At 40.3% G+C, this 14,373-nt stretch overlaps 1 long non-coding RNA gene and 17 other non-coding genes across 18 annotated transcripts; all 18 read right to left on the reverse strand.

Annotated features, from left to right (window-relative positions):
• Positions 1–939: 939 nt before the first annotated feature.
• Positions 940–1,013, reverse strand: Trnan-guu. Its single transcript has one exon. It is a non-coding gene; the product is annotated as a tRNA-Asn (tRNA).
• A 427-nt stretch (positions 1,014–1,440) lies between these two features.
• Positions 1,441–1,512, reverse strand: Trnap-agg. Its single transcript has one exon. It is a non-coding gene; the product is annotated as a tRNA-Pro (tRNA).
• A 1,432-nt stretch (positions 1,513–2,944) lies between these two features.
• Positions 2,945–3,016, reverse strand: Trnap-cgg. Its single transcript has one exon. It is a non-coding gene; the product is annotated as a tRNA-Pro (tRNA).
• Positions 3,017–3,385: 369 nt separating this feature from the next.
• Positions 3,386–3,459, reverse strand: Trnan-guu. Its single transcript has one exon. It is a non-coding gene; the product is annotated as a tRNA-Asn (tRNA).
• A 135-nt stretch (positions 3,460–3,594) lies between these two features.
• Positions 3,595–3,666, reverse strand: Trnap-ugg. Its single transcript has one exon. It is a non-coding gene; the product is annotated as a tRNA-Pro (tRNA).
• A 258-nt stretch (positions 3,667–3,924) lies between these two features.
• Trnal-aag lies at positions 3,925–3,996 on the reverse strand. Its single transcript has one exon. It is a non-coding gene; the product is annotated as a tRNA-Leu (tRNA).
• A 405-nt stretch (positions 3,997–4,401) lies between these two features.
• Trnap-ugg lies at positions 4,402–4,473 on the reverse strand. Its single transcript has one exon. It is a non-coding gene; the product is annotated as a tRNA-Pro (tRNA).
• Positions 4,474–5,250: 777 nt separating this feature from the next.
• Positions 5,251–5,322, reverse strand: Trnap-agg. The gene has a single exon. It is a non-coding gene; the product is annotated as a tRNA-Pro (tRNA).
• A 358-nt stretch (positions 5,323–5,680) lies between these two features.
• On the reverse strand, positions 5,681–5,752 carry Trnap-agg. Its single transcript has one exon. It is a non-coding gene; the product is annotated as a tRNA-Pro (tRNA).
• An 802-nt stretch (positions 5,753–6,554) lies between these two features.
• Positions 6,555–6,626, reverse strand: Trnap-agg. Its single transcript has one exon. It is a non-coding gene; the product is annotated as a tRNA-Pro (tRNA).
• A 785-nt stretch (positions 6,627–7,411) lies between these two features.
• Trnap-ugg lies at positions 7,412–7,483 on the reverse strand. Its single transcript has one exon. It is a non-coding gene; the product is annotated as a tRNA-Pro (tRNA).
• An 86-nt stretch (positions 7,484–7,569) lies between these two features.
• Trnap-agg lies at positions 7,570–7,641 on the reverse strand. Its single transcript has one exon. It is a non-coding gene; the product is annotated as a tRNA-Pro (tRNA).
• A 738-nt stretch (positions 7,642–8,379) lies between these two features.
• LOC113374533 lies at positions 8,380–9,171 on the reverse strand. The gene is made up of 4 exons (XR_003366992.1): positions 9,086–9,171; positions 8,881–9,013; positions 8,717–8,810; positions 8,380–8,427 (listed from the first exon to the last, which is right to left on the reverse strand). It is a non-coding gene; the product is annotated as an uncharacterized LOC113374533 (long non-coding RNA).
• A 1,741-nt stretch (positions 9,172–10,912) lies between these two features.
• On the reverse strand, positions 10,913–10,984 carry Trnap-agg. Its single transcript has one exon. It is a non-coding gene; the product is annotated as a tRNA-Pro (tRNA).
• A 715-nt stretch (positions 10,985–11,699) lies between these two features.
• Positions 11,700–11,771, reverse strand: Trnap-ugg. Its single transcript has one exon. It is a non-coding gene; the product is annotated as a tRNA-Pro (tRNA).
• Positions 11,772–12,343: 572 nt separating this feature from the next.
• On the reverse strand, positions 12,344–12,415 carry Trnal-aag. Its single transcript has one exon. It is a non-coding gene; the product is annotated as a tRNA-Leu (tRNA).
• Positions 12,416–12,820: 405 nt separating this feature from the next.
• Trnap-ugg lies at positions 12,821–12,892 on the reverse strand. The gene has a single exon. It is a non-coding gene; the product is annotated as a tRNA-Pro (tRNA).
• An 814-nt stretch (positions 12,893–13,706) lies between these two features.
• Trnap-agg lies at positions 13,707–13,778 on the reverse strand. Its single transcript has one exon. It is a non-coding gene; the product is annotated as a tRNA-Pro (tRNA).
• Positions 13,779–14,373: the final 595 nt, after the last annotated feature.

Consider the following 14,373-nt stretch of genomic DNA (forward strand, 5'->3'; position numbering starts at 1 on the left):
AGTAAATAATATGTGCTCAAATTTAAGAAATGTCCGGGCTCGTGTAAACTACATATTGATGAATAATATAATCATCAAAACTATTGGTTTATAAACAATATGCATTGAATATTCCAGAGTATAAATAATAACTACTTTAACCCCGGGTGGGCTCGAACCACCAACCTTTCGGTAACAGCCGAACGCGCTAGCCATTGCGCCACGGAGGCTCTTATCGCTTCTTGATAATAGTAACACATCTCAATAACACATTTTACACATGATTTGCCCATTTGCGTGTTTGTGTTGGATCCAATGGTACAACATTTTAGTATTAATAGGCAGTCGATTTTATCGAAATGTCAGGGCTCGTGCGGGTTTTGAACCCGGGACCTCCCGCACCCAAAGCGGAATCATACCCCTAGACCAACGAGCCACGAGTTGTACCCACGAGTTGTACGCGCACGGTAGGTGCAATGCACCAACCTCTCGGTTAAACTTTAAAATACTAATGAAAAGGCGTTTGTTCGTTACTTAATTAACTAACCTATATTTACATTTAATAATCACTTATCCCAAAACATTGCTTATTCTAACATGGAACTTATATCTACACTAATCTGTAACCCATGTTGCATCCAATGTACAACATTGTAGTAAATAATATGTACTCGAATTTAAAGAAGTGTCCGGGCTCGTCCGGGATTTGAACCCGGGACATCCGCACCTTAAGCAGAAATCATACAATTGTTGTAAATAATATGTTCAATTGTAACATTGTTGTAAATAATATGTTCTCGATCCAATATACAATACTGTAGTAAATAATATGTGCTCGAATTTAAAGAAATGTCCGGGCTCGTATAAACTACATATATGATGAATAATATAATCATCAAATACTATTGGGTATAAACAATATGCATTGAATATTCCAGAGTATAAATAATAATTACTTTACGCCACCGGGTGGGCTCGAACCACCAACCTTTCGGTTAACAGCCGAACGCGCTAGCCAATTGCGCCACGGAGGCTCTTATCGCATGTTGATAATAGTAGGAGTAAATTATATATAGCATAAACAATAATTATAATTATTGAACAATAATGGGTATAAACAACAATTATTTTTATACCCATTAAAATACACTAATCTGCAACCCACGGCGCAACCAGTGCCCAATACCTGTCCATACATCGAGCCCGATTCACTTCACACACAAATAGTTAACATTTACTTTCGGTTTGAGGGACAGCTTCTGAAACGCTGTACCCCCATGTAATAAATAATATGCGCTCGAATTGAAAGAAATGCCCGCGCTCGTCCAGGATTTGAACCCGGGACCTCCCCACCCAAAGCGGGAATCATACCCCTAGACCAACGAACCACATGTTCTACCCAGTGCGTGTTTGTGTTGCATCTGTAGTAAATAATATGTGCCCGAATTTAAAGAAAAGTCCGGACTCGTCCGGGATTTGAACCCGGGACCTCCCGCACCCTAAGCGGAAATCATACCCCTAGACCAACGAGCCACGCGGTATACTCAATAAACACATTTTACACATGAGTTGCCACTTAAGTTTATTATCTAAGCCAAAATCATACCTCTAGATCAACTAGCCACGGGTTCTATCCAGTGCGTGTTTGTGTTGCATCCAATGTACAACATTATAGTAAATAACATATTCTCGATCCAATATACATTATTGTAGTAAATAATATGCGCTCGTATTTAAAGAAATGTCCGGGCTCGTCCGGGATTTGAACCCAAAACCTCCCGCACCCTAAGCGGAAATCAAACCCCTACACCAACGAGCCACGCGGTATACTCAATAAACACATTTTACACATGATTTGCCACTTACGTTTATTATCTAAGCCAAAATCATACCCCTAGATCAACTAGCCACAGGTTCTATACAGTGCGTGTTTGTGTTGCATCCAATGTACAACATTATAGTAAATAATATATTCTCGATCCAATATACATTATTGTAGTAAATAATATGTGCTCGAATTTAAAGAAATGCCGCGCTCGTCCAGGATTTGAACCCGGGACCTCCCCTACCCCAAGGCGGGAATCATACCCCTAGACCAACGAACCACATGTTCTACCCAGTGCGTGTTTGTGTTGGATCCAATGTACAACATTGTAGTAAATAGTAGGCACTCGAATTTAAAGAAATGTCAGGGCTCGTCCGAGATTTGAACCCGGGTCCTCCCGCACCCAAAGCGGGAATCATACACTGCGTATTTGTGTTGCATCCAATGTACAACATGCCACGGGTTCTACTCAATAAACACATTTTACACATGATTTGCAACTTACGTTTAATATCTAAGCCGAAATCATAACCCTAGTCCAACAAGCCACGGGTTTTATCCAGTGCATGTTTGTGTTGGAACCAATGTACAACATTGTTGTAAATAATATGTTCTCGATTCAGTATACAATACTGTAGTAAATAATATGTGCTCGAATTTAAAGAAATGTCCGGGCTCGTGTAAACTACATATATGATGAATAATATAATCATCAAATACTATTGGGTATAAACAATATGCATTGAATATTCCAGAGTATAAATAATAACTACTTTAAGCCCCCGGGTGGGCTCGAACCACAAACCTTTCGGTTAACAGCCAAACGCGTTAGCCAAATAATATGTAGATCAACGAGCCGCCGGTTTCACCCAGTGCGTGTTTGTGTTGGATATACTGTACAACATTGTAGTGAATAATATATTTTCGATCCAATATACAATATTGTAGTAAATAATATGTACTCGAATTTAAAGAAATCCGGGACCTCCCGCACCCTAAGCGGAAATCATACCCCAAGACCAGCGAGCCACGCGGTCTACTCGAAAAACGAGCCACGGGTTATACCCAGTGCGTGTTTGTGTCGGATCCAACGTACAATATTGTAGTAAATAATAGGCACTCGAATTTAAAGAAATGTCAGGGCTCGTCCGGGATTTGAACCCGGGACCTCCCGCACCCGAAGCGGGAATCATACCCCTAGACCAACGAGCCACGGGTTGTACCCACTGCGTATTTGTGTTGCATCCAATGTACAACATGCCACGGGTTCTACTCAATAAACACATTTTACACATGATTTGCAACTTAAGTTTAATATCTAAGCCGAAATCATAACCCTAGTCCAACAAGCCACGGGTTTTATCCAGTGCATGTTTGTGTTGGAATCAATGTACAACATTGTTGTAAATAATATGTTCTCGATCCAATATACAATACTGTAGTAAATAATATGTGCTCGAATTTAAAGAAATGTCCGGGCTCGTGTAAACTACATATATGATGAATAATATAATCATCAAATACTATTGGGTATAAACAATATGCATTGAATATTCCAGAGTACAAATAATAACTACTTTAAGCCCCCGGGTGGGCTCGAACCACCAACCTTTCGGTTAACAGCCGAACGCGCTAGCCAATTGCGCCACGGAGGCTCTTATCGCTTCTTGATAATAGAGACACATCTCAATAAACACATTTTACACATGATTTTCCCATTGCGTGTTTGTGTTGGATCCAATGTACAACATTTTAGTAAATAATAAGCACTCGATTTTATAGAAATGTCAGGGCTCGTCCGGGATTTGAACCCGGGACCTCCCGCACCCAAAGCGGGAATCATACCCCTAGACCAACGAGCCACGTGTTGTACCCACGAGTTGTACGCCCCCGGGTAGGTTCAATCCACTAACCTCTCGGTTAAACTTTAAATATTACTAATAAAAAGGCGTTTGTTCGTTACTTAATTAACTAACCTATATTTACATTTAATAATCACTTATCCTAAAACATTGCTTATTATAACATGGAACTTATATCTACACTAATCTGTAACCCATGTTGCATCCAATGTACATCATTGTAGTAAATAATATGTACTCGAATTCAAAGAAATGTATGGGCTCGTCCGGGATTTGAACCCGGGACATCCCGCACCTTAAGCAGAAATCATACCACTAGACCAACGAGCGACATATTCTACCCAGTGCGTCTTTGTGTTGCATCCAATGTACAACATGCCACGGGTTCTACTTAATAAACACATTTTACACATGATTTGCCACTTACGTTTAATATCTAAGCCGAAATCATAACCCTAGACCAACAAGCCACGAGTTTTATTCAGTGCGTGTTTGTGTTGGAACCAATGTACAACATTGTTGTAATTAATATGTTTTCGGTCCAATATACAATACTGTAGTAAATAATATGTGCTCAAATTTTAAGATATGTCCGGGGCTTGTCCGGTATTTATCCCGGTATCTCCCGCACCCAAAGCGGGAATCAGACCCCTAGACTGCCCACTGCGTGTTTGTGTTGGATCCAATGTACAACATTGTAGTAAATAATAGGCACTCAAATTTAAAGAAATGTCCGGGCTCGTCCGGGATTTGAACCCGGGACCTCCCGCACCCAAAGCGGGAATCATACCCCTAGGCCAACGAGCAAAGGGTTGTATCCACTTCGTATTTGTGTTGCATCCAATGTACAACATGCTACGGGTTCTACACAATAAACACATTTTACACATGATTTGCGACTTACGTTTAATATCTAAGCCGAAATTACGTTTAATATCTAAGCCGGTTTGAGGAACAGCTTCTGAAACGCTGTACCCCCATGTAATAAATAATATGTGCTCGAATTGAAAGAAATGTCCGCGCTCGTCCAGGATTTGAACCTGGGACCTCCCCTACCCAAAGCGGGAATCATACCCCTAGACCAACGAACTACATGTTCTACCCAGTGCGTGTTTGTGTTGCATCCAATGTTCAACATTGTAGTAAATAATATGTGCTCGAATTTAAAGAAAAGTCCTGGTTCGTCCGGGATTTGAACCCGGGACCTCCCGCACCCTAATCGGAAATCATACCCATTTTACACATGAGTTGCCACTTACGTTTATTATCTAAGCCAAAATCATACCCCTAGACCAACTAGCCACAGGTTCTATACAGTGCGTGTTTGTGTTGCATCCAATGTACAACATTATAGTAATTAATATATTCTCGATCCAATATACATTATTGTAGTAAATAATATGCGCTCGAATTCAAAGAAATGCCCGCGCTCGTCCAGGATTTGAACCCGGGACCTCCCCTACCCAAAGCGGGAATAATACCCCTGGACCAACGAACCACATGTTCTGCCCAGTGCGTGTTTGTGTTGCATCCAATGTTCAACATTGTAGTAAATAACATGTGCTCGAATTTAGAGAAAAGTCCGGGTTCGTCCGGGATTTGAACCCGGGACCTCCCGCACCCTAAGCGGAAATCATACCCCTAGACCAACAAGCCACGCGGTACACTCATTAAACACATTTTACACATGATTTGCCACTTACGTTTATTATCTGAGCCAAAATCATACCCCTAGACCAACTAGCCACAGGTTCTACACAGTGCGTGTTTGTGTTGCATCCAATGTACAACATTGTAGTACCCAACGCTGTACCCCCATGTAATAAATAATATGCGCTCGAATTGAAAGAAATGCCCGCGCTCGTCCAGGATTTGAACCCGGGACCTCTCCACCCAAAGCGGGAATCATACCCCTAGACCAACAAACCACATGTTCTACCCAGTGCGTGTTTGTGTTGCATCCAATGTTCAACATTGTAGTAAATAATATGTGCCCGAATTTAATGAAAAGTCCGGGCTCGTCCGGGATTTGAACCCGGGACCTCCCGCACCCTAAGCGGAAATCATACCCCTAGAACAACGAGCCACGCGGTATACTCAATAAACACATTTTACACATTAGTTGCCACTTACGTTTATTATCTAAGCCAAAATCATACCTCTAGACCAACTAGCCACGAGTTCTATCCAGTGCGTGTTTGTGTTGCATCCAATGTACAACATTATAGTAAATAACATATTCTCGATCCAATATACATCATTGTAGTAAATAATATGTGGTCGAATACAAAGAAATGCCCGCGCTCGTTCAGGATTTGAACCCGGGACCTCCCCTACCCAAAGCGGGAATCATACCCCTGGACCAAAGAACCACATGTTCTACCCGGTGCGTGTTTGTGTTGCATCCAATGTTCAACATTGTAGTAAATAACATGCGCTCGAATTTAAAGAAAAGTCCGGGTTCGTCCGGGATTTGAACCCGGGACCTCGGGCACCCTAAGCGGAAATCATACCCCTAAACCAACAAGCCACGCGGTACACCCAATAAACACATTTTACACATGATTTGCCACTTACGTTTATTATCTAAGCCAAAATCATACCCCTAGACCAACTAGCCACAGGTTCTATACAGTGCATGTTTGTGTTGCATCCAATGTACAACATTGTAGTACCCAACGCTGTACCCCCATGTAATAAATAATATGCGCTCGAATTGAAAGAAATGCCCGCGCTCGTCCAGGATTTGAACCCGGGACCTCCCCACCCAAAGCGGGAATCATACCCCTAGACCAAAGAACCACATGTTCTACTCCGTGCGTGTTTGTGTTGCATCCAATGTTCAACATTGTAGTAAATAATATGTGCCCGAATTTAAAGAAAAGTCCGGGCCCGTCCGGGATTTGAACCCGAGACCTCCCGCACCCTAAGCGGAAATCATACCCCTAGACCAACGAGCCACGCGGTGTACTCAATAAACACATTTTACACATGAGTTGCCACTTACGTTTATTATCTAAGCCAAAATCATACCTCTAGACCAACTAGCCACGGGTTCTATCCAGTGTGTGTTTGTGTTGCATCCAATGTACAACATTGTAGTACCCAACGCTGTACCCCCATGTAATAAATAATATGCGCTCGAATTGAAAGAAATGCCCGCGCTCGTCCAGGATTTGAACCCGGGACCTCGATCCAATATACATTATTGTAGTAAATAATATGTAGACCAACGAGCCGCCGGTTTCACCCAGTGCGTGTTTGTGTTGGATACACTGTACAACATTGTAGTGAATAATATATTTTCGATCCAATATACAATATTGTAGTAAATAATATGTACTCGAATTTAAAGAAATCCGGGACCTCTCGCACCCTAAGCGGAAATCATACCCCAAGACCAGCGAGCCACGCGGTCTACTCGAAAAACTCTATACCAACGAGCCACGGGTTATACCCAGTGCGTGTTTGTGTTGGATCCAATGTACAACATTGTAGTAAATAATAGGCACTCGAATTTAAAGAAATGTCAGGGCTAAGCGGAAATCATACCCCTAGACCAACAAGCCACGCGGTACACTCAATAAACACATTTTACACATGATTTGCCACTTACGTTTATTATCTAAGCCAAAATCATACCCCTAGACCAACTAGCCACAGGTTCTTTACAGTGCGTGTTTGTGTTGCATCCAATGTACAACATCGTAGTAAATAATAGGCACTCAAATTTAAAGAAATGTCCGGGCTCGTCCGGGATTTGAACCCGGGACCTCCCGCACCCAAAGCGGGAATCATACCCCTAGGCCAACAAACCACATGTTCTACCCAGTGCGTGATTGTGTTGCATCCAATGTTCAATATTGTAGTAAATAATATGCGCCCGAATTTAATGAAATGTCCGGGCTCGTCCGGGATTTGAACCCGGGACCTCCCGCACCCTAAGCGGAAATCATATCCCTAGACCAACGAGCCACGCGGTATACTCAATAAACACATTTTACACATTAGTTGCCACTTACGTTTATTATCTAAGCCAAAATCATACCTCTAGACCAGTGGTAGGGGAACCGGGGTAAATTACCCCAAATGGGGTAAAAGTAGAATTTTTGGGGGTAAAAAGTATATCGGAAAGAATTTCTGCATTAGCAGAAAATGTGAAGAAATAAGTAATTTTCACACTAAAACAAGTTAAATATCTTGCTTGTTTTAAATCAGCTTCAGTAAAACCTGCTACCGAAAAGAATCTCTGCATTAGAAAAAAATGTGAAGTTTTTACATTAAAACAAACTAAATATTTTGCTATTCAGCTTGAGACAACGGATTTTAGTACCCAGACAACACAAGACATCCTGGAAAACGTCCACAGGATATCCACGCGCGGACATTCATTGTCCCTGCGATAGCCTTACGGATATCCCGCTTATCCTGATCTTATCCGAAACATGTTAATATGTCGCACCTATGGGACGTTCTGTAGGATATCCCGCGCGGGATATTCCGGACATAAACCGGACATGAATAGGATATATAATTATGGAATTGTTTTTTACTTTTTAGATGAAAAATAAATTTGGATTAAAAATAAAATAAAAGAACACAATTTCACAAAGTAAACTTTTATTACAAAATAACAAAATCCTGAGATAATTTTATAACAAAATTTAATATATACAACTTTAATTCAAAATAACTTATTTTACAATATTAAAAATATAATTAATTCGGCATTCAATCCTAGTTCATGGTTGATTTTCTCTCCTGAAATAGAAAACAAATGAATAAATGCATATATATGTATATATATATGAGTAAGTTCTTTAAGAGCGATACATCAATCAAAATAGACAGAGATTTATAAAATAATCTCTAATTCCAAATATATCGACACAATTTGATGTCATTACGAGTGAATATTAAACTTGGTTTTTTACATCTAAAAATGTGTACACAGCACAAATTTTGCACTAACATTGATACAACTAACCAGTCAATAATCATGATTTTTTTGTAAATAGGAAAAACATATAGTACACATCTCACAAAATACCTTGTATAATATTTATTGGCACGTCGCAGCCAGCTTTTTGCAGCCTCTGAAACAGTAAACTATGTCTCATGCGGCAAATTTTTCAAAGCAATTCCTGGAATTAATTATATATTAGTTTAATTCATAATTTACAACACATCATAAGTATAAGATATATAAATTACCTGTGACGACATCGCAAGGCACTAGATCACAAAATTTATTTTTGCCCTTTCCTCGTCCCTAGCAAAATTCTTTGGCCAAACCATCATCAAAAATGGATTTTCATAGCTGGACTCTGATGGCTAAATACAGAATCTAAAGAGAAAGTTTGTTTAGTATATGATAAAGTTAACAAATAAAAATAAATCTATATAAACTTTTGATTACCAATTGTGTTTTGATATCTTTGCTCAGAAATATAGCCTCCACAAGTTGAAGCTCCTCCAACAAACATAGTGGAGAGCATTTCTTCTTTGTCAATCATCTTTCAAACACAGCATTTGATACAAAATTAGGCATGGTTGCTGGATAAGCTGGCAGGGTAGAAATGTCAGCATTAAATTAAAAATTCTATTTGTACTAGTAACATAGTATTTCAAATAACAGTATACAGAAAGCTTTAATTACCATCGTTTATATCTGCCCCCTTTTCAATATGTTGGCTGCAATATTTATAACACACACGCACATATAATTATATAGAACACATAAAATTTCCACTATTATTACACAATTTTTGAGTATTTTGATAGATAATATTAATTATTTATAACACACGCTCATATAATTATATAGAACAAATAAAATTTTCACTATTATTACTCAATTACCCAAAAACTATGATAATTCGAAGCGTCTGTTTGATGACGCTAACCTTAAGGGCGCAAAACCGACGCGACGAAAGAGAAAGGGACAAACATATACGTTTCGAGGTCTCAAGCCGTGCGCGTACGAGAGCGACATGTTCGTGAATCGAGCGTTATACCTGCTCGAGTCCTTTGGTTTTGAGACGTCCCGTTGCATATTCATAGGATATTCATAGGATATCGCGATATTAGGAGATTGTGAGGACAAGTGGGACATTCCCTGGCATGTCTCGTGCTGTCTGGGTAGTAATTCACAACTGATGATGATATATGTTTGCTATGGAGGTGTAGATAATTTTGAAAAGGAATTGCTTTTTGTTTTTTTTTTCTTGAGTTCTGATGTCGTGGAATAGATATTCATAATAAAGTAAACGAATATTTCAAAGCTCAAAGATTAAAATGGGATAATTGCAATTTGGTGTCTTTGGATGAAAGCTACTGCGAAGAAACAGAGCTAAAAGTTCAAAAATGACAGTTTTTGAGAGAACTAAGCATCCGATTTGAATGATTAAAAAAACTTGCTGTTTGTGTTGACAAAACAATTACTTTTGGGAAAGAAAAATATTTCAATTTTTATTTTCAAAAATTTTTTCTTTGTATATCGAAAATAATTCAGATTTTAATTTTAATTCTCACTTATATACTTCAAATAAATAATTTTAACTTTGTAATTCAGCTTATATATATTTAATGAATATTATACAATGTTACAGTATTTACAATAATCTAATTAAAAATATTTAAAATTCCTCGAACATTTCGTCACGGTGCGGAAAGTTCTAGCAATTTGCCTTAAGCATGATGCCATTTACCACTAGTTTATTCATTCATTAGTAGGATTTTCATGTAAAATATATTTATTGTTTCCTTCAAACCATTTGTTCCAGCCTTTTTCAAAGTTTAGAAGTAACGAACAATGTAGCAAACCGTTAATCCAATCAAACAGATTTCAATTATAGACTATTTCAGTTAATTTTTTTTTTGTGGGGTAATGAGAGGTCGCACAAAAACATTTTGGGGTAATGGTTCCAAAAGTTTCCCGACCACTGCTCTAGACCAACTAGCCACGGGTTCTATCCAGTGCGTGTTTGTGTTGCATCCAATGTACAACATTATAGTAAATAACATATTCTCGATCCAATATACATTATTGTAGTAAATAATATGTGGTCGAATTCAAAGAAATGCCCGCGCTCGTCCAGGATTTGAACCCGGGACCTCACCTACCCAAAGCGGGAATCATACCCCTGGACCAACAAACCACATGTTCTACCCGGTGCGTGTTTGTGTTGCATCCAATGTTCAACATTGTAGTAAATAACATGTGCTCGATTTTAAAGAAAAGTCGGGGTTCGTCCGGGATTTGAACCCGGGACCTTCCGAACCCTAAGCGGAAATCATACCCCTAAACCAACAAGCCACGCGGTACACCCAATAAACACATTTTACACATGATTTGCCACTTACGTTTATTATCTAAGCCAAAATCATACCCCTAGACCAACTAGCCACAGGTTCTATACAGTGCGTGTTTGTGTTGCATCCAATGTACAACATTGTAGTACCCAACGCTGTACCCCCATGTAATAAATAATATGCGCTCGAATTGAAAGAAATGCCCGCGCTCGTCCAGGATTTGAACCCGGGACCTCCCCACCCAAAGCGGGAACCATACCCCTAGACCAACGAACCACATGTTCTACATTTGAACCCAGGACCTCGATCCAATATACATTATTGTAGTAAATAATATGTAGACCAACGAGCCGCCGGTTTCACCCAGTGCGTGTTTGTGTTGGATACACTGTACAACATTGTAGTGAATAATATATTTTTGATCCAATATACAATATTGTAGTAAATAATATGTACTCGAATTTAAAGAAATTCGGGACCTCCCGCACCCTAAGCGGAAATCATACCCCAAGACCAGCGAGCCACGCGGTCTACTCGAAAAACTCTATACCAACGAGCCACGGGTTATTCCCAGTGCGTGTTTGTGTTGGATCCAATATACAACATTGTAGTAAATAATAGGCACTCGAATTTAAAGAAATGTCAGGGCTAAGCGGAAATCATACCTCTAGACTGTACCTTGTAGTAAATAATAGGTACTCGAATTTGAAAAAATGTCCGGGCTCGTCCGGGATTTGAACCCGGGACCTCCCGCACCCAAAGCGGAAGTCATACCCCTAGACCAACGAGCGACATACTCTACCCAGTGCGTGTTTGTGTTTCATCCAATGTACAACATTGTAGTAAATAGTATGTGCTCGAATTTAAAGGGACCTCCCGCACCCTAAGCGGAAATTATACCCCAAGACCAGCGAGTCACGCGGTCTACTCAATAAACCTTTATACCAACGAGCCACGCGCTATACTCAATAAACACATTTTACATATGATTTGCCACTTACGTTATTATCTAAGCCAAAATCATACCCCTAGACCAACGAGCCACGGGTTCTATCCAGTGCGTATTTGTATTGCATCCAATGTACAACATTGTAGTAAATAATATGTTCTCGATCCAATATACATTATTGTAGTAAATGATATGTGCTCGAATTTAAAGAATTGTCCGAGCTCGTCCGGAATTTAAACCCGGGACCTCCCGCACCCAAAACGGAAATCATACCCCTAGACCAACTAGCCGCCGGTTTCACCCAGTTCGTGTTTGTGTTGAATACAATGTACAACATTGTAGTAAATAATATATTTTTGATCCAGTATACAATATTGTAGTAAATAATATGTACTCGAATTTAAAGAAATGTATGGGCTCGTCCGGGATTTGAACCCGGGACATCCCGCACCTTAAGCAGAAATCATACCACTAGACCAACGAGCGACATATTCTACCCAGTGCGTCTTTGTGTTGCATCCAATGTACAACATGCCACGGGTTCTACTTAATAAACACATTTTACACATGATTTGCCACTTACGTTTAATATCTAAGCCGAAATCATAACCCTAGACCAACAAGCCACGAGTTTTATTCAGTGCGTGTTTGTGTTGGAACCAATGTACAACATTGTTGTAATTAATATGTTTTCGGTCCAATATACAATACTGTAGTAAATAATATGTGCTCGAATTTTAAGATATGTCCGGGGCTCGTCCGGTATTTATCCCGGTATCTCCCGCACCCAAAGCGGGAATCAGACCCCTAGACTGCCCACTGCGTGTTTGTGTTGGATCCAATGTACAACATTGTAGTAAATAATAGGCACTCAAATTTAAAGAAATGTCCGGGCTCGTCCGGGATTTGAACCCGGGACCTCCCGCACCCAAAGCGGGAATCATACCCCTAGGCCAACGAGCAAAGGGTTGTACCCACTTCGTATTTGTGTTGCATCCAATGTACAACATGCTACGGGTTCTACACAATAAACACATTTTACACATGATTTGCGACTTACGTTTAATATCTAAGCCGAAATTACGTTTAATATCTAAGCCGGTTTGAGGAACAGCTTCTGAAACGCTGTACCCCCATGTAATAAATAATATGTGCTCGAATTGAAAGAAATGTCCGCGCTCGTCCAGGATTTGAACCTGGGACCTCCCCTACCCAAAGCGGGAATCATACCCCTAGACCAACGAACTACATGTTCTACCCAGTGCGTGTTTGTGTTGCATCCAATGTTCAACATTGTAGTAAATAATATGTGCTCGAATTTAAAGAAAAGTCCGGGTTCGTCCGGGATTTGAACCCGGAACCTCCCGCACCCTAATCGGAAATCATACCCCTAGACCAACAAGCCACGCGGTACACTCACTAAACACATTTTACACATGAGTTGCCACTTACGTTTATTATCTAAGCCAAAATCATACCCCTAGACCAACTAGCCACAGGTTCTATACAGTGCGTGTTTGTGTTGCATCCAATGTACAACATTATAGTAATTAATATATTCTCGATCCAATATACATTATTGTAGTAAATAATATGCGCTCGAAATCAAAGAAATGCCCGCGCTCGTCCAGGATTTGAACCCGGGACCTCCCCTACCCAAAGCGGGAATAATACCCCTGAACCAACGAACCACATGTTCTACCCAGTGCGTGTTTGTGTTGCATCCAATGTTCAACATTGTAGTAAATAACATGTGCTCGAATTTAGAGAAAAGTCCGGGTTCGTCCGGGATTTGAACCCGGGACCTCTCGCACCCTAAGCGGAAATCATACCCCTAGACCAACAAGCCACGCGGTACACTCAATAAACACATTTTACACATGATTTGCCACTTACGTTTATTATCTGAGCCAAAATCATACCCCTAGACCAACTAGCCACAGGTTCTACACAGTGCGTGTTTGTGTTGCATCCAATGTACAACATTGTAGTACCCAACGCTGTACCCCCATGTAATAAATAATATGCGCTCGAATTGAAAGAAATGCCCGCGCTCGTCCAGGATTTGAACCCGGGACCTCCCCACCCAAAGCGGGAATCATACCCCTAGACCAACAAACCACATGTTCTACCCAGTGCGTGTTTGTGTTGCATCCAATGTTCAACATTGTAGTAAATAATATGTGCCCGAATTTAATGAAAAGTCCGGGCTCGTCCGGGATTTGAACCCGGGACCTCCCGCACCCTAAGCGGAAATCATACCCCTAGAAATCATACCCCTAGACCAACAAGCCACGCGGTACACTCAAAAATCACATTTTACACATGATTTGCCACTTACGTTTATTTGAGCCAAAATCATACCCCTAGACCAACTAGCCACAGGTTCTATACAGTGCGTGTTTGTGTTGCATCCAATGTACAACATTGCAGTACCCAACGCT

This window comes from Ctenocephalides felis, unplaced genomic scaffold (genome assembly GCF_003426905.1).
Source record: "Ctenocephalides felis isolate EL2017-DRISC unplaced genomic scaffold, ASM342690v1 CF-g0.4_SCAFFOLD_01878, whole genome shotgun sequence".
Lineage (NCBI taxonomy): Eukaryota > Metazoa > Arthropoda > Insecta > Siphonaptera > Pulicidae > Ctenocephalides > Ctenocephalides felis.